Raw genomic sequence first — 26,325 nt, 5'->3', positions numbered from 1 at the left:
ACTCCTCTGTCCATGGGATTTCCCAGGCAAGAATACTGGAGTGGGTAGCCATTCATTTCTTCAAGGGATTTTCCTCAACCAGGGATCCAACCCAGGTCTCCTGCACCGCAGGCAGATTTTTTACATTGAACCACCAGGGAAGCCATGTAGATAGTGGTATAAAAGTCTTAAAAAATTAGTTGACTGTAGTAATGGAGAATTTCAAATGTTGAGATAAGAGGAATTAAGTGTATTAAATAAACCTGTAAAACTATTTTAACTCTTTCAGTCCTCAAATCCTGATGTAACATGATAATATAGTGTTTAGGAAGAAAATTCTGATAGAGAGTAATGAAAAGAATAAAGTGAAAGTGTAGAGACAGGTAAGAAAGTTACTATTATAAACCAGGTGATACATCTTAAGGATCTGAATTAGGACAATAATAGAATGAATGGTAGGTGGTGTTGCAGGGCTTGAAATAAAAATACTGTATAATCAAATAGATATTAGGACAGAAAAAAGAAATAAAGATGTTAGTAATTACTGTTTGTTACACATTTTTAGATTCATATTTATGAGGTCTATATCTAAATTTTCTTTCTTATGATGTTATTGTTTGGTATGTGTGGCAGAGCAATGCCAACCTAATAAATTGAGTTACTTCAATTATAGTTTGTGTAAAGATATTTGCATTATTTTGAAGTATCAGAGTATTAATTGTGGGTATAGAAAAGTTCTCTCAAATGAAGGAGGAATAATAGACAAAATCTAATAGAAATTCTGAAATGTATGAGATGTGTGGGCTTCCCTGGTGGCTCAGATGGTAAAGAATCTGCCTGCAGTGCAGGAGACCTGAGTTTGATCCCTGGATCAGGAAGATGCCTTGCAGAAGGGAATGGCTACCCACACCAGTATTCTTGTTTGAAGAATTCCATGGACATAGGAGCCTGGCAGCCTACAGTCCATGGGGTCACAGAATCAGACATGACTGAGCAGCTAATGCACACACCCAGGATCTATCTATCTATATATCTATATATGCTGTGCTCAGTCATGGGCTTCCCAGGTCAGTCAGTGGGTAAAGAATATATATTCTTTATATATATATATATATTCTCTCTCTATATATATAGTTTTATCTACATTACATATATAACTCCCCATTAGCTTTACATCTTAAAAGATTATTCAAAATCACTGTTGGAAAATGTGCTGGAATAAGAAAGTTTACTCACTATCTAAACTGATGCATTTGAAGTGAAATTAGATACTATCTGTTTAATAATAATGAAAATAAGAGCCAAAGCTGAACATATGAAATAACAATATAAGACAATGGAGAAGAAGCATCACCTGGATGACACAGTGAAAGGGCCTTGTTTCTGAATATGATTTGTTCAGGAACCAGAATGAAATATTAGAAGACAATCAGCATTCGAAAAAGTGTGCAGGAAATCACTGTCTCTTACAAAACAACAGAAGTCATTTAGAATGACAGTGTTCAGGTGAAATCGTAAAGGAATGACTTCAGAAAGAATTGCAAAGAAATTAAAAACTTTAAATTATATTAAAATAATAAAAATCCATTGATATCTCAAAAAGCTTAATGATGATAAACTTGAGTCAAACCAGAGATAGAAGAACAATAAAACAGTAGAAAATGACTTGCTACTTTAGTGTCTAATGTTTTATTGAACAATATGCATGTGGAGAAATTTGAGAATAAGATAAATTCCATGGATTTCCCCCCCCAGAAACAGGTACACATTCATATACCCCTAAAACTCTTATCAATGTAAAGACCTCCCAAATTGCATTCATGTGCCTTACATTAAGGTGAGGATTTCCCCTTAGGCAGTGCATCTGAATAATCTAGTTCATGAAAGTGCTATTCGCTCAGTCCTGTCTGACTCTTTGTGACCCCAGGGACTGTAGTGCATCAGGCTCCTCTGTCCATGGAATTCTCCAGGCAAGAATACTGGAATAGGTTGCCATTCTCTTCTCCAGGAGATCTTCCCTACCCAAGGATAGAACCTGCGTCTCTTACATTGCAAGGAGCTTCTTTACCACTGAACTCCCAGGGAAGCCCAATGTATCAATATCTAACTATTTTTAAAAATGCTTACTCTGCCAGACACTGTCCTAAATATTCAATATATTCATCTTACAATCCTCATAGCAATCCAGTAAGTACTGTACTGTTATTTTTCCTGTTTTACTAACATGGAAAGGGAGGAAAGGTGAGATTAAATAACTTGAGTAAATTCACACAGCCTAGGGGACCTAGGATTCAAACAATCTAGTTCAGTGTCTGTATTATTAACCACTACAATAAAGACAGGAAACATGGCATATAGGGGCCATTAAACATTTTATTTTGAGATGAACCCATTAATATTCCACAGAGGTGGTATTCTATAGAGCATAATGTGGAAAGTGGTAATATGATTAAGTAGTTGATTAATACATCAATATAATGCAAAATTTATGCACATACAGTTACATAGCTTTGAAGACTAAAAAAATACAGAAAATGTTTACAAAACTTGATCATCTATTTATTAGGCAACTGAAAATATTTCAACATATTCTGGGAAGAAATTATACTTTCTACATTTCTTATTAACAATGCAAAGAAACTAAAAATTATTAATTGTATTTGTTATGATATAACTATAGCTGCTGAAGCAGAGCCTCAAAACAACAGCTCTTAAATGAATTATAAGTTTATTTTTGTCCCATAAACAATTCTGTTTACCAGAATCACCCAGCAGGGTAGATAGGCAGTTCCTGCTTTCAGGGACCCAGGCATCTTCTACTTGCTTATTCTATACACCTTGACCTTTCGCTTCCACATCATGGTCCAAGTTAACTGCTCCAGCTCCTCTCTCCTTCATGTGTAGATTTCAGGCATTGAGAAAATGAAGGCACACACTTTCATTTTCAGAGGGAGAGTTTAAATCACTTCATCATTCCATCACATTCATTCACATCTCCTTGTGGAACTCTTACATGGTGACACTTAACTTGAAGAGCAATTAGGAAATAGGAGGCTGCAGCGGGCTGCCATCTATGGGGTCACACAGAGTCGGACACGACTAAAGTGACACAGCAGCAGCAGGCTGCAGTCCATGGGGTCGCTAGGAGTCAGACACGACTGAGCGACTTCACTTTCACTTTTCACTTTTATGCACTGGAGAAGGAAATGGCAACCCACTCCAGTGTTCTTGCCTGGAGAATCCCAGGGACGGTGGAGTCTGGTAGGCTGCCATCTATGGGGTGGCACAGAGTAGGACACGACTGAAGCGACCTAGCACCAGCAGCAGCAGCAGTCTTCACTGGTGGCTCAGATGGTAAAGAATCTGCCTGCCGTGCAGGAGACCCAGGTTCAATCCCTGGGTTGGGAAGATCCCCTGGAGAAGGAAATGGCAATGAACTCCAGTATTCTTACCAGGAAAATCCCATAGACAGAGGAGCCTGGAGGTCTACATCCCATGGAGTTGCAAAGAGTCTGATATAACTGAGCGACTAACTTTTTCACTTTTCAGGAAGTGCTAGTAGGATCTTGCTTGTTTGTTTATTTGTTGTTTAGTCACTAGGTTGTGTCCAGCTCTTTTGCAACCCCATGGACTGTAGGCCTCTGGGCTCCTCTGTCCATGATATTTCAGGTAAGAATACTCGAGTGAGTTGCCATTATCCTTCTCCAGGGGATCTTCCCGACAGAGGGATTGAACCCATGTTTCCCGTACAGGTCACCTGCATTGCAGACGGATTCTTTACTGCTGAGCCATCAGAGAAGCCCATTAGAATGTTCGGGCAATCAATAGCTTTGGTCAATCTAAAAGAAAATATTTTCTTTACTCAGATAAAAGATGAAATCAAAACTATAATTATAGTATGTTTAAAACTGGCAGGATGCTGCTAAACCTATGCTCAGAAGAAAATTTAATGCTTAAATGATCTTATATTAAACAAGGCAAATGAAAATAATGAATTAATCATTCAAGTGAAGAAGCTAGAAATAATTCTTTAAAATGAGTATAAGTAAAGCAGGGAAAAATAATAAAGATAAAAATTGTAGGTTAATAATTTATAAATGAGAAAAAACAGTAGAATGATAAATAAATGTAAATGCTGGCTCTGCAAAAGACCATTAAAAGTGACAAACTGCAGAAAATGCAAGTCAATAAAAAGGAAGATGCAAGCCCTTTACATTATGTATGAAAGAGAGAGTATAATCACAGATACAAGGAAGATTTGTAATTATAAGTGTGTATCATCACCTAGTACAGTGCCCAGCAAAGCACCTGACGCAAGTATCAGGACCTTAGTTTTAATTAGTCAATAGGCCCTAGCCTACAAAAAGCTCTTCTCTGTAAAGTAATTAACATATCAATCTATTATAATAATAAAATTAAGATGTTAGAAATATGAAGTACAGAAGAAGGAAGTCAATATTTTCATAGCACATTCCATAATCCAGATACTTTACATTGTTTTTCTCATTTAGTTAAGCTTCACTACTTTATAAGGAAGGCTACCTACTCCAGTATTCTTTGGCTTCCCTGGTAAAGAATCTGCGTGCAATGCGGGAGACCTCGGTTCGATCTTTGGGTTGGGGAGATCCCCTGGAGAAGGGAATGGCTACCCACTCAAGTATTCTGGCCTGAAGAATTCCATGGACAGAGGAGCCTGGCAGGCTATTGTCCATGGGGTCACAAAAAGTCGGATATGACCGAGCAATTTTCACTTTCACCCAACAAGGAAGGATTACTATTATAGCAACCCACTTATGAATGATATGCTACAGCTGTTGGGCCAGGAACTATATAGGCAAGAAACATGCTGCTCGATGGTGACTCTGGAGGACTGTGCTGAGTAGGATATGTAGGGAGCCAGTAGAAAGGAGCCATGATCGTTAGTGATGTCTGTGGTTGGTTTTAGAGGGGTAAAGTGAGAGTATGCATGCCATGAAATTATATTCAAGCCTGAATTATTTGGGCTTCCCAGGTGGCTCACTGGTAAAGAATTCACCTGCAATGCAGGAGATGTGGGTTCGAACCCTGGGTTGGGAAGATACCCTGGGGAAAGAAATGGAAACACATTCTGGTATGCTTGCCTGGGAAATCCCATGGCCAGAGGACCTTGGTGAGCTGCCGTCCCTAGAGATGAAAAGAGTCGGACACAACTGAGCAAATAACACCAATAACAACAGTTTGTTCAGCCACACAACCTACATGACTGAAATGGTATCTGTACAGGTTAGTCTCCTTAACCTGAAAAATGATATTCTTTCCACTGCTTTGCACCTTTGTTGATTCTAAGACTTCTCTTTGCCAAGAAAATCTCGCCAAGTTCCTTATATCTAATCAGTCCCATTTAATCTAGTTTATTATTTCAAATAGCAGAGGTTTGTATAAAACTTCTTTTGAAAAAGCAGTTTACTGATATAAAAGATTTTTTAATTATTGCATCTAGGTAAGAAGGGAAGGTACCTAAAGCAAAAGCTTCTTTCAGATCTCAGAACAAATCATATTGTTTCCAATCAACTGGTTTGCTTTTTATCTTTCAGACACTGGTCTTGGAATTGTCTGCTCCTCTCTTCTTTTTGGCCTGTTGTTCAGTCGCTAAATCATGACTCTTGCAACCCCATGACTGTAGCACACCAGGCTCCTCTCTTCTCCACTATCTCCCAGAGTTTGCTCAAATTTGTGTCTGTGATCCTTCCCAACCATCTCACCCTCTGCTGCCCCCTTCTCTTTTTGCCTTAAATCTTCCCCAGTATCAGGGGTTTTTTCCCAATGAGTTCGCTCATCACATCAGTCAGCCAAAGTTTTGGCTTTATAGGAAACTCAAAAAGCAGAGCTCAATTTTTTTCTAAAACCCTGCAAAATTCAGGCTTTTTTTTTTTTTTTTTTTTTTTTGGTACTAAATTTATCTCTGATTTTATTTTTCCTAATGTTTTTGTTTTATTTTTCTGTTTATTTTATAATGGAGAATAGTTTCAGTCAGCCGAGGTTTTGGCTTTATAGGAAACTCAAAAAGCAGAGCTCAATTTTTTTCTAAAACCCTGCAAAATTCAGGCTTTTTTTTTTTTTGGTACTAAATTTATCTCTGATTTTATTTTTCCTAATGTTTTTGTTTTATTTTTCTGTTTATTTTATAATTGAGAATAGTTGACTAACAATTTTGTGTTAGTTTCAGCAAAGTGATTCAGTTATGCATATATGTATCTATTCTTTTTCAAATTCTTTTCCCATTTAGATTGTTATATATTATTGAGGGGAGTTCCCTGTGCTTTACAATAGATCCTTGTAAGTTATCCATCTTAAATCTAGTAGTGTGTACATGGTGATCCCTAACTCCCTAAGTATCCCTTCCCCTCCACTCTTTCCCCTGGTAACCATAAGTTCGTTCCATGGGTAGTTTTTGTTTGATTTTAATGTTTGTTAAACCCCTGATGTTTCAAAATTTTATAAGCCACTTAGAATAGTATATGTACTAAAGTGTTGATTGTATAAAAATATATAAGCTGATAATTTCTCTAACTATTCTCTTATTTTTTAACATTTAGTACTCCAGTACTCTTGCCTGGAAAATCCCATGGATGGAGGAGCCTGGTAGGCTTCAGTCCATGGGTCGCTAAGAGTCGGACACAACTGAGTGACCTCACTTTCACTTTTCACTTTCATGCATTGGAGAAGGAAATGGCAACCCACTCCAGTGTTCTTGCCTGGAGAATCCCAGGGACGGAGGAGCCTGGTGGGCTGCTGTCTATGGGGTCCCACAGAGTTGGACACAATTGAAGCGACTTAGCAGCAGCAGCAACAGCTTTCATTATAAGGCTTCCCTGGTGCCTCAGACTATAAAGAATCCACCTGCACTGTGAGAGACCTGGGTTTGATCCCTGGGTTGGGAAGATCCCCTGGAGAAGGGAATGGCTACCCACTCCAATATTCTGGCCTGGAGAATTCCATGGACTGTATAGTCCATGGAGTTGCAAAGAGTCAGACATGACTGAGTAATTTTCACTTTTACTTTCAATATGGCCTAATAGCTTGCTTGACACTAATGATGCTTGAAATTGCCATTTTTACCACTTCGTCATAAATGGTTGATATTGTTGTAACCTATGTGTACTTTAATCATAGGAATAATAGGACTTTGGTATAGAAAGGGAAGAAAGTCAGGAATGGGGAAAAAGAGCATAAGGGAATTCATTTGATTACTGGGTGGGCCCTAAGGAGAGTAGTGAGGAAACCAAATCATAGTTGATGAGGATATGTCATGTCAGGCTCACTTGATTTGTTCTGATAATAATATCTAAATATAAGCTGGTGGATTGGAGCAGAGCAGCAGGGATTTCAGGATGGTAGTGTTCTTGTAGTCAGTTCCATAGAAGCACAAGGATTTGAAGACAGCATTTTCCAGTTTAAAGCAAAATCCACCTAACATCTAGCATTAAGGGTCAGGATCCAATTCCTGCAAAGTCATATGTACCAGTTATTAAGACAGATTTTTTTTAATGTTTTCTGATGTAGACCATTTTTTCAGGCCTTTATTGAATCTGTTACACTATTACTGCTGTTTTATGTTTTGTTTTTTTCTGACACAAGTCAGGTAGGATCTTAGCTCCCCAATCAGGGATCAAACCCACATCCCCTACACTGGAAGGCAAAATCTTACCCACTGAACTGCCAGGAAAGCCCCCAAAACTGATGTAATGGACAAAAAACACTTAATTTTGATAAATTAATCAGTTTAAAATTAAACATTAATCTGTTAAATCTAGCTTCTCATTAAAACTTTTATAAATTTTATCCAGCTAGTTACTGCGGTATTATTCCAGTTACCAACTATGAGCTTTTTGTAAAATGTTGTCAGCCTTTTTATATTTGCTGAAAATATTTTCCCAGTATTTTATTTAAATATGTAAGTATATTACTTACAACATGGAGAACTTGTACAACATGGATATTAAATTAATGCTTCTTTTTTAACATATTGATCCCTTCAAGAAGTGTTGGTTTTGAGGTGCATGCACTTGTTGGTATGATAGAGTATCTTGCAGTGGACCGGCATTCCGTTGAGAAGAATAGAAGGAGCTATTCAAAATGCATATGACTTCTGCGTATTTTCTATTCAATTCTCCTGTAAACCTGAAAATTTCCTAAAAATAAAGTCTGTTACTTTAAAAATATATATTTGTGTTTAGAAGTACTGGTGAACTGTAGGTGTAAACAGGACTAGGGACACAAGATTTTGGACAGAGGGACAGAGGGAAACTAGCAAGCTGATTAAAAGATGAAATTTGGGACTTATGGGGCGAGGAGCCTAGTGAGAAAGGAGGGGTAGAAAACTTGCACATTACATGGCAAGTTTTCCCTGCAGGATATTTGCCAATTTCTGAAGCTACACAGGTGTGAACTGGGAAGATAAGTGGTTTCTAAAAAACTGACTGGCAGTTTTGGCACACTTGTCAAAATGAGTGAAAGTGAAGTCGCTCAGTCGTGTCCGACTCTTTGCAACCCCATGGACTGTAGCCCACCAGGCTCCTCCATCCATGAGTAGATGAACATAATATTTCAGGATCTACAGGGAAAGCAATCCAAATGAATAAACTAACTACTAGTTTGGAGATAGTAGACAGATATACAGAAGATAAACAAACCAGAAATAGGAAAAAATAATACCAAAGTTACAACTGATATTGACTTAGTCCAGTCCTTGATTAAATTAAATCCTCATATTTTTTCTTTTTTCTGCCTGGCAAAAGAAAATATGAACACTGTCTGCAAGAAGATAATATCATATGGTGACTCTACAGTATCAAAAATGTAGGAATGACATTCAATTATAAATTACCAGATATACAAGAAGTCAAAGAAAACAGGAATAAAAACTAAAAAGAAAAAAACAAACAAACAATAGATTTAAATATATATTAGAAATTACCAGGCTAGAATGTTTAAGTATAAATGTGATTCTTATATTAAACAAAATGGAAGAAAAGGTGGAGAATATAGTAAGAATTTTAATGAATTATAACATGTAAAAATAAATAGAAATTTTAGAATTAAAGATAAAATAACAAATTGAGAGCTTTAAAGAGGGCTCAGTGATAAATTAGACACAGCATCAGAGAGGATAAAGAACTGCAAAGTGAATTCATGAAATCATGCAGACTGAAGCTCAGAAAAAATGAAAACCCAGAAAAACATAAGGGAAAGGATGATATAATAGAAATGTCTAATACAGGTATTAGTTCTCATAAGGAGAGGAGAGAGAGAAGAAGGAAGCAGAAATAACTGAATCCAAAATGGTCACACATTTTCTAAAAATAATGGGCAATATCCTGTCTACCATACAGTTCAGAAGTTTTTCCAAATCTGGGGAAGCTATATGCCAAAAATACACATAAAGACACCACAGTAAAACTGCTTAAATCTAAAGACAGAAATAAAATTATGCAAGCAATCAAGATAATAAACACATAGCCTTAAAGGAGCAACAAGATTGACAGTACATTCTTTAAAGAACAAAACCAGAAGACAACAAAATGGCTTCCCAAGTATTGGAAGGGAATCTTATTTCCAGAGAAAATTCTTCCCAAACTAAGATGAAATAAAGTTTTTCAGACAAATCAATACTGATAGAATTTGTTCCTAGCACAGTTAAACTCATAAAAAGAAAAAGAAAAAAAAAATGAAATAGAAGTGGACAGACAGAAGGAAAATAATCTCATAAGGGGAGAATAATTAGGAAAAGGTAAGTATATGAGTAAATATAAATGAATATTAAGTAATCATAGTACTGTCTTGAGGGCTTTACAATGTATATATAAGTGCCTCATAACAGTAACAGAAAAATTAGCTCAATGGGGATAATCTCTTCATAATATATACATAAATCATAACACTACACACTTTAAATATCTTATAATTTTATTTATACCACAATTTTGCCTAAAAAGGTAAAGTGGGATAAATTGAGGAAAATCATTTCAAGATCCTTGAATCATCTCAGCAGTGAAAAAGCAATCATTTATCCTCAAGGATCATATTTTAGTTAACTATGGCAATCACAGAAGAAAAAAATAATGAACTAACAAATAGTGGGGACTAGAATAGTAAAATATAACTAATCCTGAAGAAGTTAAGAAATAATATAAAATATAAAACGTGTGGGTTATATAGGAAAGAAATAATATAGTAGCTATCAACCCTCTATCAGTAACAATATTAAATATAAAGGGATTAAATATTGACTAAAAGATTGAAAAAATAAAACAAATATATTACTTATTAGAGATTCATCTTAAATATAAAGACATAAAAAAGAGTGACTATAAAAGGATATGAAAACAGTGCTGCGATGAACATTGGGGTACACGTGTCTCTTTCCCTTCTGGTTTCCTCAGTGTGTATGCCCAGCAGTGGGATTGCTGGGTCATAAGGCAGTTCTATTTCCAGTTTTTTAAGGAATCTCCACACTGTTCTCCATAGTGGCTGTACTAGTTTGCATTCCCACCAACAGTGTAAGAGGGTTCCCTTTTCTCCACACCCTCTCCAGCATTTATTACTTGTAGACTTTTGGATCGCAGCCATTCTGACTGGTGTGAAATGGTACCTCATAGTGGTTTTGATTTGCATTTCTCTGATAATGAGTGATGTTGAGCATCTTTTCATGTGTTTGTTAGCCATCTGTATGTCTTCTTTGGAGAAATATCTATTTAGTTCTTTGGCCCATTTTTTGATTGGGTCATTTATTTTTCTGGAGTTGAGCTGTAGGAGTTGCTTGTATATTCTCGAGATTAGTTGTTTGTCAGTTGCTTCATTTGCTATTATTCTCTCCCATTCTGAAGGCTGTCTTTTCACCTTGCTAATAGTTTCCTTTGATGTGCAGAAGCTTTTAAGGTTAATTAGGTCCCATTTGTTTATTTTTGCTTTTATTTCCAATATTCTGGGAGGTGGGTCATAGAGGATCCTGCTGTGATGTATGTCGGAGAGTGTTTTGCCTATGTTCTCCTCTAGGAGTTTTATAGTTTCTGGTCTTACGTTTAGATCTTTAATCCATTTTGAGTTTATTTTTGTGTATGGTGTTAGAAAGTGTTCTAGTTTCATTCTTTTACAAGTGGTTGACCAGATTTCCCAGCACCACTTGTTAAATGGATAAGAAAGCTATGGTACATATACACAATGGAGTATTACTCAGCCATTAAAAAGAATACATTTGAATCAGTTCTAATGAGGTGGATGAAACTGGAGCCTATTATACAGAGTGAAGTAAGCCAGAAAGAAAAACACCAATACAGTATACTAACGCATATATATGGAATTTAGAAAGATGGTAACAATAATCCTGTGTACGAGACAGCAAAAGAGACACTGATGTATAGAACAGTCTTATGGACTCTGTGGGAGAGGGAGAGGGTGGGAAGATTTGGGAGAATGGCATTGAAACATGTATAATATCATGTATGAAACGAGTTGCCAGTCCAGGTTCGATGCACAATACTGGATGCTTGGGGCTAGTGCACTGGGACGAGCCAGAGGGATGGTATGGGGAGGGAGGAGGGAGGAGGGTTCAGGATGGGGAACACATGTATACTCGTGGTGGATTCATTTTGATATTTGGCAAAACTAATACAATTTTGTAAAGTTTAAAAATAAAATAAAATTTAAAAAAAGGATATGAAAAGATGTATCATAAGGATATGTTCAAAAGGAAGCTGGGTATTATATTAATATGACAGACTAAAATAAGGCTAGAAGAATTCATACAGAAAAAGAAAATATTTCATACTTATAGGTCAAATTAACAACACTGTGTACAACTGTAAATTTGTATACCCCCCAAAACATAGCATATATAGGTTATGATAGAAGATATTTGTTGTGTTTAGTCACTCAGTCATGTCTGACTCTTTTGTGAGCCCATGCAACCCACCAGCTTCTTTGCCTGTTTCCCAGGGAAGAATACTGGAGTGAGCTGCCATTTCCCTCTCTGGGGGCTGGGTTGGGGGCGGGGGTCTTCCCAACCCAGGGATCAAACCTAAGTCTCCTGCGCTGCAGGCAAACTCATTGCTGTTGAACTAGACAGATGATCGATCACCCAGTCGTGTTAGACTCCTTGTGATCCTGCCAGGCTCCTCTGTCCTTGGGATTTCCCAGGCAAGAATACTGGAGTGGGTTGCCATTTCCTCCTCCAGGGGATTCCCAACCCAAGGGTTGAACCCCGGGTGGTCTGTGTCTTCTGTACTGCAGGCAGATTCTTTACCTTTGAGCCAACTGGGAAGCCCAGACAGACAGATAGGTAGAAGTGAAAGTTGACACAGTAAAGAGATAATTAAACAAATACAAAGTATATGAGTTTAACTCACTACTATTCATAGCTGATAGAAAAACACAAAAAATTTTAAGAATATAGATTTGGACAACACAACAAATGAATTATTGGCATAAATTGAACAGTGCATACTATAATGATAGAATGTACATTATCTTTAAATGCATATTGAATATATTCCAAAACCTAAATTTAGCAAATTCCATAAAAATAATTTTTAAAATGTGTCAAAAACTTGAATAATACAAAATATAGGCTTCTGGTCACTGCTAAATTAAGCAGTAAAATAATAACCGGTAACTAGAAAATCTCCAACATTTGGAAGTTAAGGAATATTGTTTGCATGATTGAAAGACAAAAACCACAACAGCAATCAGAAAGCCTTAGGAAGTAAATAAAGCACATGAAAACTTAGTTACAGCGATATTCTCTAGAGACAATTTATAGCTCTAACCTCTTATATTGGATAAGAAAGGGCTAATAATCAGTATCAAAGTTTCCATCTCAAGAAGGTAGAAAAAGGAACAACATATTAAAAACAGAAAAATAGTTTGAATGAAATAATAAAAATAAAAGTAGAAATATGTGAAGTAGAAAGCAAATGCAGAAAGGAAAAAAACAAAGGGCAAAGTTGTCTTCTTTTAAGTAATAAAATTGGTAACCACAAACGGGACTGATCAAGTTGAAAAAAGAGAGAAAGAGAGGGACACACAGAGATGGAGACAGAGATAATCAACTTGTCAAAATTAGGAGCAAACACAACACTGTTATAGGTCGTATCAATATCAGAAAGATAATGACTTGACACAAATATGTTTGACAGTTTAGATGAAAGGAATAGACACCTTTAAGAACAAAATTTGCTAAAGATGTTAGGAAGAGAAATAGAAAATTAATTCTGTGTCTATTTTAATAGTTGAACCCATTCAAAATCCACCCCCCAAATAATTTTGTCAAGTTAATTTCACCAGTGAATGCCTCAAAATGTTTATGAAGAAACAACAAGAATTCTATGTAAACATTTCCAAAGACTTTAAAAAAGCACAAGAAACACTTCCCATTCCTTTTATGAGGCCTGCATAATTCCAGAAAATCTGGAAATTTTATAAAAAATTTAAATAAGATAAAATTTTTTACATGAACACATGTCAAAAATCCTACACCAAACAGTACAGAATGTTAAGATGAGTCAGTTTTATTCAATGAATTGTAATGGTGTTTTAGCAATCAAAAATAAATCAATGTAATTGGCATAAATGGAAGAAAAGGAGAAAGCACATACAATCTTATCAGTAGATAAAGAAAAATAGAATATAATTCATGAAAAGAAAATTTTTTTAAGTTGGGAACAGATGGGATCTTTTGTTTTATTGAAAACATTTTTCGGAGTTTGGTAAGGATAAAAGATTGTTTGGAAGTTTCAGTCTGAAAAAATATCTGAAAAAGAAATGAAAGTCATAAAGATATTCAGATCAGATCAGATCAGATCAGTTGCTCAGTCATGTCCGACTCTTTGCGACCCCATGAATCGCAGCACGCCGGGCCTCCCTGTCCATCACCAACTCCCGGAGTTCACTGAGACTCACGTCCATCGAGTCAGTGACGCCATCCAGCCATCTCATCCTCTGTCGTCCCCTTCTCAACCTGCCCCCAATCCCTCCCAGCATCAGAGTCTTTTCCAATGAGTCAACTCTTCACATGAGATGGCCAAAGTACTGGAGCTTCAGGATATTACAGGAAGAAATAAAACTGTCCTTAATTATAAACAATATAAATACATATATTGTAAATTAAAAAAATATGTGGACAAGTTACTAAAATTTATAATTCAGCTAGATCACTAAAAATGAGGTCAATATACCAATGACCAACTACAGAAAATATAAAATAAAAAATGTTAAGGGTAAATTTTACAGTGGGGTTTCGCAGGTGGCACTAGCAGTAGAGTGAGTGAGTGCAAGTTGCTCGGTCGTGTCCAACTCTTTGTGACTCCATGCACTGTGTACGGTCCATGGAATTCTCCGGGCCAGAATACTGGAGTGGGTAGCCTTTCCTTCTCCAGGGGATCTTCCCAACCCAGGGATCAAACCTAGGTCTGCATTGCAGGTGGATTCTTTAGCAGCTGAGCCACAAGGGAAGCCCAAGTGAGTGGTAAGAACCTGCCTGATAATGCAGAAGACATAAGAGATGAGGATTCAATCTCTCAGTCAGGAAGATACCCTGGAGAAGGGAATGGCAATCCATTCCAGTATTCTTGCCTGGAGAATTCCATGGACAGAGGAGCCTGGTGAGCTACAATCCATGAGATCACAAAGAGTCAGACACGACTGAGTGACTAACACTACACTTCAAAACATAAAGTATCTAGAAATAAATCTATTTCTAGAATAGATTGCAATATGTGAAAATTCTGTATCCTGGAAATGACAAAACATTGTTGAAATTAAAGACTTAAATGAAAGGATATAGTATACTCATGAATTGGAAGATATAATCGTGTATAAGCTAACTAGTCTCTTCCTTATAAGTGATCTATAGATTCAATGTATTCCAACTAAAAATCCCAGAAGAGTTTTTTTTCCTGTTGAAAATTGATTAGCTTATTCTAAAATTTGCATCAAAATATAAAGGCCCAAGAATAGCCAAGATTCTTTTGGAAGAATAAAGTGGACGAACTTACTTCCAGTGCCAGTTATCATATCTTATTGTCAAGCTGCAGTAATGAAGACAACATGGTACTGGCAAAATAATAGGTAAAGGAAATGGATGGAGAAACAAACCCACACTCACTTGATTCTTTTATGTAAAACAAAGATGACACTGCAGGGCAGTGAGTATAAGGATTACTGTTTCCACTGAATATCCATATGAAAAAATGATGCTTTTTCCCCCAGCTTCATTAAGATATACTTGACACATAACACTGTAAATTTAAGGTGTACAGTATTGTGATTAGTTGTTTCTGTTTAGTCACACAGTTGTGTCCAACTCTTTGTGATTCCATGGACTGTGGCCCACCAGGCTCCTCCATTTGTGGAATTCTCCAGGCAAGAGTACTGGAGTGGGTTGCCATTTCCTTCTACGAATTTAAGGTGTACAGTGTGGTGATTCGATATATATTGCAAAGTGATTACCACAGTAGTGTTAGAAATAGAGGAAAACAACAGAATGGGAAAGACTAGAGATATCTTCAAGAAAATTAGAGATACCAAGGGGACATTTCATGCAAAGATGTGCTCAATAAAGGACAGAAATGGTATGGACCTAACAGAAGCAGAAGATATTAAGAGGAGGTGGCAAGAATACACAGAAGAACTGTACAAAAAAGATCTTCACGACCCAGATAATCACAATGGTGTGATCACTGACCTAGAGCCAGACATCCTGGAATGTGAAGTCAAGTGGGCCTTAGAAAGCATCACTACAAACAAAGCTAGTGGAGGTGATGGAATTCCAGTTGAGCTATTTCAAATCCTGAAAGATGATGCTGTGAAAGTGCTGCATTCAATATGCCAGCACATTGGGAAAACTCAGCAGTGGCCACAGGATTGGAAAAGGTCAGTTTTCATTCCAATCCCAAAGAAAGGCAATGCCAAAGAATGCTCAAACTACTGCACAATTGCACTCATCGCACATGCTAGTAAAGTAATACTCAAAATTCTCCAAGGCAGGCTTCAGCAATACATGAACTGTGAACTTCCAGATGTTCAAGCTGGTTTTAGAAAAGGCAGAGGAACCAGAGATCAAATTGCCAACATCCTCTGGATCATGGAAAAAGAAAGAGAGTTCCAGAAAAACATCTATTTCTGCTTTATTGACTATGCCAAAGCCTTTGACTGTGTGGATCACAATAAACTGTGGAAAATTCTGAAAGAGATGGGAATATCAGACCATCTGACCTGCCTCTTGAGAAATCTGTATGCAGGTCAGGAAGCTACAGTTAGAACTGGACATGGAACAATAGACTGGTTCCAAATAGGAAAAGGAGTACGTCAAGGCTGTATATTATCACCTTGCTTATTTAACTTCTATGCAGAGTACATCATGAGAAACTCGGGACTGGAAGAAGCACAAGCTGGAATCAAGATTGCCGGGAGAAATAGCAATAACCTCAGATATGCAGATGACACCACCCTTATGGCAGAAAGTGAAGAGGAACTCAAAAGCCTCTTGATGAAAGTGAAAGTGGAGAGTGAAAAAGTTGGCTTAAAGCTCAACATTCAGAAAACAAAGATCATGGCATCCGGTCCCATTACTTCATGGGAAATAGATGGGGAAACAGTGTTAGACTTTATTTTTGGGGGCTCCAGAATCACTCCAGATGGTGAGTGCAGCCATGAAATTAAAAGATGCTTATTCCTTGGAAGGAAAGTTATGACCAACTTAGATAGCATATTCAAAAGCAGAGACATTACTTTGCCAACAAAGGTCCATCTAGTCAAGGCTATGGTTTTTCCTGTGGTCATGTATGGATGTGAGAGTTGGACTGTGAAGAAGGCTGAGCGCCGAAGAATTGATGCTTTTGAACTGTGGTGTTGGAGAAGACTCTTGAGAGTCCCTTGGACTGCAAGGAGGTCCAACCAGTCCATTCTGAAGGAGATCAGCCCTGGGATTTCTTTGGAAGGAATGATGCTAAAGCTGAAACTCCAGTACTTTGGTCACCTCAAGCGAAGAGTCGACTCACTGGAAAAGACTCTGATGCTGGGAGGGATTGGGGGCAGGAGGAGAAGGGGACAACAGGGGATGAGATGGCTGGATGGCATCACTGACTTGATGGACGTGTGTCTGGGTGAACTCTGGGAGTTGGTGATGGACAGGGAGGCCTGGCGTGCTGCGATTCATGGGGTCTTGAAGAGTCGGACACGACTGAGCGACTGAACTGAACTGACTGAACACTTCCATCAAGTACCATAATTGTCATTTCTTTTTTATGATGAGAACATTTACAATCTACTCTCCCAGCAACTTTCAAATGTATACACAGTATTATTAACTATAATCACAGTGCTGCACATTAGGCTTCCCAGAACTTATTCACCTTATTTTAAAAGTCAGCTTTTTAAGAGTCCACATATAATTGATGGCATACAGTGTCTTCCTTGTATGATTCATTTTACTTATCATAAGGCCCTCAAGGTCCATCCATGTTGTCACAAATGGCAGTATAACCTTTTTTTCATGGCTGAATGATGCTCCATTATATATATATATGATATATATATCACATATCTTCATTTATCATTAACATTTAGGTTGTTTCCATATCTTGGCTATTATGAATAATACTGTGATGAACATGGGAATGCAGATATCAATAATCTGTTTTTATATCTTCATATCCTTTAGATATATACTCAAAAGTGGGATTGCTGGATCACATGCTGGTTCTGTTTTTAATTTTTAAAGGAACATCCATATGTATTTCCCTAGTGGCTATACCAATTGACATTCCCATCAGTAGTGTACAAGTTCCAATTTCTCCATATCCTTGACAGTACTTGTTAACTCTTGTATTCTTGATGAAAGCCATTCTAATATATATGTAGTGATGTCTCTTGTGTTTTGACTTGCATTTCTCTTATGATTAATGATTTTGTGTACTTTTTCATGTGTCTGTTGGTCATTTGTATGTCTTCTTTGAAAAAATGAATATTTAGTCCTTCTATCCAGTTTTAATTGATATTGTTGCTACTGTGTGAGTTTTTTATATAGCTTGAATATAACTCATCGGGTATATAATTTGCAAATATTTTCTCCCATTCCATGGGTTGTCTCTTCACTTTGTTGATCATTTCTTTTGCTGTGCAGAAGCTTTTTAGTTTGCAGTAGTCTGATTAATTTTTTGCTTTTATTGATATGCTTTTGATGTCATATCTATGAAATCATTACTAAGACTAATGTCATGGAGTCTTTCCCTATGCTTTCTTCTAGTAGTTTTATGCGTTCAGGTCTTATGTTTAAATCTTTTAACCATTTTAAAATAATTTTGTGAGTGGTATAAAATAGGGGTCCAATGTCATTTTTTTGCATAATGTTATCCAGTTTTCCCAGAACTGTTTATTGAAGAGACTATCCTTTCCCACTGAGTATTCCTTGTTCCCTTGTGAAATATAGTTGAAAAAACATGAAAATGTTTATTTCTGAGCTCTTGATTTTGTTCCATTGGTCTATGTGTTTATTTTTGATGCCAGTACCATACTGTATTGATTACTATAGCTTTGTAGTATAGTTTGATATCAGGTAGTTTGATGCCTCTAGCTTTGTTCTTTCCTAGGACTGCTTTGGATATTTGGGATCTTTTGTGGTTCCATACAAATTTTAGAATTTCTAGCTATAACTGTAAAAATGCCACTGGAAATTTGATAGGAACCACATTGAATCTATAGATAGTTTTGGGAAGTACAAATAGTTTAAAGATATCAATTTGTAATCCATGAATATAGGTATCTTCCTGTTTTTTCTTCTTTTTCAATTTCTTTCACCCATGTTTTGTAGTTTTAGTGTATGGATCTTTCACCTCCATGGTTAAATTTATTCATAAGTATTTTATTGTTTTTGATGCTACTGTGAATGGAATATTTTTATTTATTTCATTTTTAGATGTTTCATTGTTACTATATATAAATGCAATAACTACCTCATGACATATAGAAAAGTAGATTTCAGAAGAATTGTAAATCCAATTATTAAAGTTAAAACAACAAAGATTAAGAGAAGGTATAATGGAGTCTTCTGGTTGTTTTTAGAAGAGGCAAAGATTTCTTCATCAAGACACAGAATTAAGAATACCCAAAGGGAAGAATGATTAATTGGATAATATTTAATTATGTAATTTTCTGCATAGAATTAAGAATGCCTACATATCAAAAACACTACTAATAGAATCAAAACCAAAAACACAATGGTAAAAGTTACAGATAGGTGATGGATAGATAGATATCTGACAAAAGACTTTTACCTAGAATATACTAAGGATATCTTCAAATCAATAAGAAAAAAGCATATAGCCCAAAAGAAACACAGACAAATGTTTTGAATAGACAATTCTCATAGAAAGACATCCAAATGGCCAATGAATATGATAAAACATGCTTAATTTCATAGATCATGAAGTTTGTGCAAATTAAGACCAGGCTGAGACACCATTACTCACCCATCAGAATAAGTAAACTGAAAACTACAAATATTGCTAGTGTTGGTAAGATTATGGTACAACTGAAACTCCATACAGTGCTAGTGTGAATGTAAACTACTACAACTATTTTCAATAATGGTTGGAAAATATCTACTAAAGCTACATATATGTACTACCAGCAATTCTGCTCTTAGACATACAAACAATAGAACAGAGTATATATATTCACCAAATCACTGGAATGACATTTTGCAATAAGAGAAAAGAAAAAGAATAAAATCCAAAAATGAATCTAATTTGAGTTGATTGATGTTTGAAGCAGCTACTCGCTGTAGAGCTAAGTGAACTTCTCCCAGCTCAGTGACTCTAGAAGTGCTCTCAAAAGTCTCTAGCTGGGACACAGTTTCCTGGTCTTTTGCCTTGGTCTCAGTCTCAACATCTCAGCTCATCTTCCTCAGATGAAGAATACAGTATTTTGCTTAATCCCAGGCTTGCCCTTGAATCTTGACTTTTCCAATGTTTCTCTACTCCATATTCTACAATCTATAAAGAAATTTCACCCTAGTCCTGTGGATCAGGCCTATCTCACACAACTTCAACACAGGAATTGCCCTCAGAGTTTGTTTTCAGCTGGGAAAGGAAACTATGAGCAGTCAGTGATACATGCAGAAACTAGCAAAAAGAGAAGAATCATGTTTATTACATGGCCATGATTTTTTTAATTGTCCTATCACTTTGGTATCATCAATTGGTTTTTCTGTTTAGGAAAATTAATAATAGAAATTCTAACTCCTTGCTTTCCTGGCATCCTTCTAGGTATACATTTATTATCAATATAAGTAACATGTTTTCAGATACTCTGCTTTGGGAGAGAGTTCAGGTAGTTAGCTCAGTTGGTAAAGAATCCACCTGTAAAGAAGGAGACCCTGGTTCAATTCCTGGGTCGGAAAGATCCCCTGGGGAAGGGAACAGCTATCCACTCCAGTATTCTGGCCTGGAGAATTCCATGGACTATACTGTCAGACATGACGGAGTGACTTTCACTTTCACTTTTCAGGTAGTTAGATGAAATTTTTCTTTAACAAACCCTGTGCCTTGCTTCCATGTAATGTTTATCAAGAGAGTGTCATAGGAAATCTTTTTTTTTATTCAATTATTTTTTAATTGAAGTATAGTTGTACAACATTAGGTAAGTTACAGATGTACAATGTAATGATTCATAATTTTAAAATTTATACTCCATTTATAGTTATAGTTATCTACTTCTGCTTCACTCACTACACTAAAGCCTTTGACTGCATGAATCACAACAAACTGTGGAAAATTCTTAAAGAAATGGGAATGCCAGACCACCTTACTTGCCTCCTGATGCAGGTCAAGAAGCAGCAGTTAGAAACAGGCATGGAAAAACAGACTGGTCCAAAGTTGGGAAAGGAGTAAGTCAAGGCTGTATATTGTCACCCTGCTTATTTAATTTATATGCAGAGTACATCATATGAAGTTCCAGGCTGGATGAAGCACAAGCTGGAATCAAGATTGTCAGGAGAAATATCAATCATTTATGCAGATGACACCACCCTCATGACAGAAAGCAAAGAGGGTCTTGAAGCTGAAAGAGTGGAGTGAAAAAGCTGGTTTAAAACTTAACATTCAAAAAACTAAAATTTCAGATTCTGGTCCCATCATTTCATGGCAAATAGATGGGTAAACAAAGGAAACAGCAACAGACTTTATTTTTGGGGCTACAAAATCACTGCAGACAGTGACTGCAGCCATGAAATTAAAAGACGTTTGCTTCTTGGAAGAAAAGCAATGACAAACCTAGACAGCATATTAAAAAGTAGAGACATTACTTTGCTGACAAATTTCAGTGTAGCCAAAGCTATGGTTTTTCTGGTAGTCATGCATGAATGTGAGAGTTGGACCATAAAGAAAGCTGAGCACCAAAGAACTGATGCTTTTGAACAGTGGTATTGGAGAAGACTTGAGAGTCCCTTGGAACTGTAAGGAGATCAAACCAGTCAATTTTAAAGGAAATCAGTCCTGAATATTCATTTGAAGGACTGATGCTGAAGCTGAGGCTCCAATACTTTTGCAAAGAGCTGACTCATTGGAAAAGACCCTGATGCTGGGAAAGACTGAAGGCAGGAGGAGAAGGGGACTACAGAGGATGAGATGGTTGGATGGCATCATGGACTCAATGAATATGAGTTTGCACAAACTCTGGGAGATGTTGAAGGACAGGGAAGTCTGGCGTGCTGCATTCCATGGGGTCGCAAAGAGTCAGACTCAACTACTCGACAACAACAGTAGCTATTATAAGATATTAGTTATATTCTCCCCATGTTGTACAATATATTCTTGTCGCTTATTTTATACCTAATACTTCATACCACTTACTTCTTTACCCCTGAATTTCCCTTCTCCCTTTCCTCTTCCCACTGGTAACTGCTGGTTTTTTCTCTACATCTGTGATTCGGCTTCTTGTTATATTCACTGGTTTGTTGTATTTTTTAAATTCCACATACAAGTAACATCATGCAGTATTTGTCTTTTTCTGTCTGACATATTTTACTTTGCATAATGCCCTCTAAATCTTTCTATGTTGCTGCCAATGGCAAAATTTCATTCACTTTTATGGCTGAATAGTATTTGTGTCTGTGTGTGTGTATCACATCTTCTTTATCCATTTATCTGCCGATGGTTACAAAAGTTGCTTCCATATCTGAGCAATTGTAAATAATTCTGCTATGAACATTAGGGTGCATGTATTTTGTCGAATTAGTGTTTTGTTTGTTTTTTATATATACGCAGGAGGAGAATTCTTTACAAAATTCTCCAAAGGTTTTACTTATTTTGTCTCTTTCCCTTGTTTCCTGATTCCTCTGTTCTTTCCAAAATTTGGAGATTTCCACATAAGTATGGAGTATCTTCTTGTTATAAAATGCTATGCCCTACCCTCTCAAAATCACTGCAGATGTTGATTGCAGCCATGAAATTAAAAGACGCTTACTCCTTGAAAAGAAAGTTATGATCAACCTAGATAGCATATTAAAAAACAAAGACATTACTTTGCCAACAAAGGTCCGTCTAGTCAAGGCTATGGTTTTTCCAGTGATCATGTATGGATATGAAGAAAGCTGAGTGCTAAAGAATTGATGCTTTTGAACTGTGGTGTTGGAGAAGATTCTTGAGAGACCCTTGGGCTGCAAGGAGATCCAACCAGTCCATTCTAAAGGAGATCAGTCCTGGGTGTTCATTGGAAGGACTGATGCTGAGGCTGAGACTCCGATACTTTGGCCACCTCATGCGAAGAGTTGACTCATTGGAAAAGACTCTGATGCTGGGAGGGATTGGGGGCAGGAGGAGAAGGGGAAGACAGAGGATGAGATGGCTGGATGGCATCACCGACTTGATGGACATGAGTTTTAGTGAACTCTGGGAGTTGGTGATGGACAAGGAGCCCTGGCATGCTGCGATTCATGGGGTCGCAAAGAATTGGACATGACTGAGTGACTAAACTGAACTGAACCCCCTCTAATAAGCTTCTAAAAACATATTTATCCTTCTCTCTATCCAATATTGAGTTGCATCACATCAAGTCATACCCAGGAAACTTTTTAGTTAACTTTCAAAAAATTTTTGCATTAAATACATACTCTAGGGTATAGAACAATCTGTTCTCTTTCTACATTTTGTATGGTGGCTTAACTTCATAATCCCATTCAGAGAATCAATTTTAGAAATTACACAACAAATCCATTCTCACTTCATTTAGAAGTTTAAAATGCATTTTTTAATTCTAGAAGTATTCATTAAAAGGTAAATGTTAAGATCAATTCCATAATAAGTGAAAAATATTTTACATCTATCAAGTGCGAGAGAGCATGAAAATAAGAAAAACTAGAGATGATATAAACTCTGAATCCTTACAAGTTTTGAATATTCTAAACCTAGCATAATGCCATCTTCTGTCTCTCTACATTTCTATTACTTGCTGCACTTTTTATTCCTTAAATCCTCTAATTATAGCCCTGGACCAGATGCAGCAGTGAGGACCATAACTATGATTTGCTAAAAGTCTGTAAGTTTTTCATTTTCCTACAATTCACTACCTCATAAACAGATTGAACTTGCACTTTGTCAGCTTTCAGAGAAAAAGTGTGGGCACTTACATTCAAACGAGATTGACTGCAAGCTGATCCAGGCAATGCCATGGATGAATGTACGGAGCTCAGGTTTTGCAGCACCTGAGATAGTTTTGAAACCATCTACATCTCCAGACCTCAGCTACCTCCTTCTCTAGTTTTGGGGTAGAGAGAGAGGCTCTAGCAAACACTCACACCTTCTTGGGTTGTGAAGCCCTGGACACTGCCACTGCCACCTTCATCACCACAAATTTAGAAACAATTATGTGTTGCACCAACTGACAAAGACATTACATCATGGGCAGTATTGGATGTCTGGAGGCTTTGGCTTCCCCAGCATATACCTGGGCCAACGACCCAGAAACTAGGGCATTATTACTGCATGGGGCATACAGAAATCCTACAAATAAATGGTTTGCTTTGCCTTCTCCGCACTGGACTGTTTCAAGTTACAGTAGTTACATATACCTCTTCTGGGATATAATGCAACAATTAACAACCAACTGTGATGCAAAAGCTGTGACCAACTCAGAAACACACTCTTTATTAGACTCAACTTTTCCTTCACTCCTGCTTCTCTGGGATTGCATCTCAAGGAAAGTCATACCACATAAGCTTTTGCCGCAAGGTGCATTTTCTAGGGAAGTTTATTTAAGACATGAACTAAACATCAACTAACAAGGCACTTTAGATTCTCTCTTCTAAGTGGTCACCAGTAAAACATAAAGACATGAAAAAGTTGAAAAAATGTAGAAAATGTATAACAGGCAAATATTAATTTTTAAAATGTACTGTAGTTTTAGCAAAGACTGAAAAAATATACTTTAACGGATAAAACAGCATAATTATGAATAAAGGGCCCAAATACATGACAAAAAAATACCAGAAATATTAAATAATTAAATTGTGTACACATAGTAAAGCATCTTTAAAACGTCTACAACAAAATGGTTGAAAAAAGATCAAAGTGATAAATCCTCAGTCATAGAAAGAGACTTGCAGTCATCCTTTCAGTTGATACAGTAAGAGGAAAGAAATTTAAAAATAGAAAAAGTTTGAACACACAAATGTTTTTAATAGCAATTTTAAAGACTAGAAGAAAATCAAAATATGCCTTCTTAAGTGACTGAATTAAAAAAAAAAACTGCTATATAGGCACTTAGTGAAAAATCATGTAGTCTTGAAGATGAACAAATTACAGCTACATGCAGTACAATGAATTAAGAAACATAACCTTGAAAGAGAAAAGCAAGTTGCAAACCATGAAGATGATAAAATCATGTTATACACTTCAAAGAGCTTCCCTGGTAGCTCAGCTGGTAAAGAATCCACCTGCAATGCAGGAGACCTAGGTTCGTTCCCTGGGTCAGGAAGATCCCCTGGAGGAGGGCATGGCAACCCACTCCAGCATTCTTGCCTGGAGAATCCCATGGACAGAAGAGCCTGGTGGGCTACAGTCCATGCAGTCGCAAAGAGTCAGACATGATTGAGCAATTAAGCACACCACAGCACAGGACATACACTTCAAAATCTAGAAATAGATATATTTATGACAGAAACTACTTGAAAAGTAAAGGAAGCATAAAACCAACATTCAAGATATTGGTTACCTTTGGGGATTGGGAGGGGGATAGAATTTGAAGGAAAGTGCACACAAAGCCTGTGTGACATGGGTAATATACTACTTCCTGAGCTGGCTGGAAGGTTCATAACTATTTTATTTTCATATGTCATAATTTTTATATCTCAAATATTCTATTGATATATATCAATTTTATATATCACATATTATGTAATAAAATAATATATAAAATTTAAAAGTTAAAGATCACATCTATTGAGTAGAGCAAAATGTATCATTATTCAGGGATAAAATTATTTAATAAAATGAATTTTAACAATTTAGTTACTAAATTTTAGTCACTGGAAACCTTCAACTGTGGTCTATTCAGGAAAAAGTCATACTTTATATTGTGAGTCTCCTAGATTCTCAAAGTCAACAAAAGAGTAATTGTTAAAATGATAAACTTTGATTCAACTTAATGGTCTGCTTTCCAATTCACTCTGATGTTTTTTCAGTATAGAAGAGGTATAAGAGGATGTCCAGGGAAATTCAGCATGTTTTCTAATTTCGTTCAGTGGTGTGTCTGTAACTTTGAAACTATCACTGAACATATAAAATTTTCTTAATATAGAGAAATAGTGTTGCTGTGTGCGTGCATGTTGCATGCTCAGTTGTTCAGTCGTGTCCTACTCTTTGAGACACCATGGACTGTAGCCCACAAGTCTCCTCTGTCCGTGGGATTATCCCAGCAAAAGTACAGGAGTGGGTTGCCTTAGCCTTTTCTGGGGGATCTTCCCAACCCAGGGATCGAACCCATGTCTTCTGTGTCTCCTGCACTGGCAGGCAGATTCTTTACCACTGAGCCACCTGGGAAGCCCATCAGTGATATTAAATGTCATTTAAATATCCTTCCTTGATTTACATATTTTCTATACAAACAGTGCTAAATACCCCCTCCTGTACCTGCAAATCATTAGTTCACTCTGTACACAGTGCTGTAAGTGATAAGCTTAGAGAACACCAAGATGATGGACTAGTCTGTTCATTTTATTCCCACATGCTACCAAAAGCCCATATGTATCCCTTATATTAAATATACAAATGTAGTAAGGGACACTGTAATTATAACTAGCTAATTTCAAACAGACCT

This window comes from Bubalus kerabau, chromosome 6 (genome assembly GCF_029407905.1).
Source record: "Bubalus kerabau isolate K-KA32 ecotype Philippines breed swamp buffalo chromosome 6, PCC_UOA_SB_1v2, whole genome shotgun sequence".
In the NCBI taxonomy this organism is placed as follows: Eukaryota; Metazoa; Chordata; class Mammalia; order Artiodactyla; family Bovidae; genus Bubalus; species Bubalus kerabau.
This window is presented reverse-complemented; position numbering follows the sequence as displayed.